The 1,436-nt window shown below is 39.0% G+C and overlaps 1 pseudogene; it reads right to left on the bottom strand.

Annotated features, from left to right (window-relative positions):
• Positions 1 to 1,021: 1,021 nt before the first annotated feature.
• On the bottom strand, positions 1,022 to 1,139 carry LOC126459112 (5S ribosomal RNA; annotated as a pseudogene).
• Between the last annotated feature and the right edge of the window lie 297 nt (positions 1,140 to 1,436).

Raw genomic sequence — 1,436 nt, 5'->3', positions numbered from 1 at the left:
CACGAAAACGGTGAGGTACTGTACATAGAACATATATTTTTGGTATTAGGAAGAACCACAGAACTTTGTTAAATTAAAAAAATTCATTTTTGCACTCTCAGGATATCCAGATCCCTTTAACCGTCTTTAAATCGCAGCAGGTGGATACTTCGGTCAAATTGTAAGTAGTGAGACACACGGCACCATCTTCCCATGTTTTTTTATTAATCTACCTCTCAATCGTCAGCCGTCGGATTGCATTTTCATATTAGCTGGCTTTTAAATAGAGGTAGGAGGGCGGATCCAGATTATCATTAATCAAACATGCAAACCTAAAGAATAAAACGACACCCTTCTTTCCCAGAAGTTGGTTATTTGCGCATACATTCAGCAAGTGGCAAAATCCAATATACGGTGTAGAAAAACAAAAATATATGAGCAGGATCTGACAGTTCTTTAAATGCGGTAACAATAAAATGGAAGACAGGTATGATGTAAAACATGTAAGCAAAGGTACTGACATTACTTTAAGTAAAAGCTGCATGTTCATTAACTGACAATAATACTATTTCTATTACTGTTATCCATTGTTTTTCCAAATAATTCCAGGTGAATGTTAACTTCGGACACTATTTTATTCCTTTTCTCATTATTGTTGCTTTTATTCTCGTACTTCATAGGTCCCTGCTTTCTCTTAGAACGAACTCTGTATACACTGTCAATTAGTCTAAGGCACAGTTACACAAATGTCCAATTGAATGCAATAAAATAAATGAAGTAATAAAAAACAGTCTGTCACCGTTCCATCTTACATTTTATTTACCGTCTTTTAAATACCCAAAGCACTCCGTCTTCAGGCCATGAGTGACCTACCGGGACCATCCGACCGCCGTGTCTTCCTCGAGGAGAATGCGGATAGGAGGGGCGTGGGGTCAGCACACCGCTCTCCCGGTCGTTATGATGGTATTCTTGACTGAAGCCGCTACTATTCGGTCGAGTAGCTCCTCAATTGGCATCAAGAGGCTGAGTGCACCCCGAAAAATGGCAACAGCGCATGGCGGCCTGGATGGTCACCCATCCAAATGTAGACCACGCCCGACAGCGCTTAACTTCGGTGATCTCACGGGAACCGGTGTATCCACTGCGGCAAGGCCGTTGCCTCTTTTAAATACCCAGGGTACAATTATTTTTAAAAAAATGCTGAAGGCCCCACATTATAATGATTGTTACGTGCAGAAACAGAAGAAATTTTCTTTAATGAACTATACAACACAGTAGAAAAATTCTTTCAAAATGGAGATACAAAAAATAAGACATCTAGTAAACGTCCCCATTCTATGCATTTACTATGCACTGAGTATTGTTATCATTAAATGAAATCCTTACACGAAAAAGCAAATAAATTATATGTAAAATTGCTTGATATATGGAATAAGTGACTGATGGGATATGTGCAC

This window comes from Schistocerca serialis, chromosome 2 (genome assembly GCF_023864345.2).
Source record: "Schistocerca serialis cubense isolate TAMUIC-IGC-003099 chromosome 2, iqSchSeri2.2, whole genome shotgun sequence".
In the NCBI taxonomy this organism is placed as follows: domain Eukaryota; kingdom Metazoa; phylum Arthropoda; class Insecta; order Orthoptera; family Acrididae; genus Schistocerca; species Schistocerca serialis.
The sequence above is the reverse complement of the archived record's forward strand: the minus strand, read 5'-3'. Positions and strand labels throughout refer to the sequence as shown.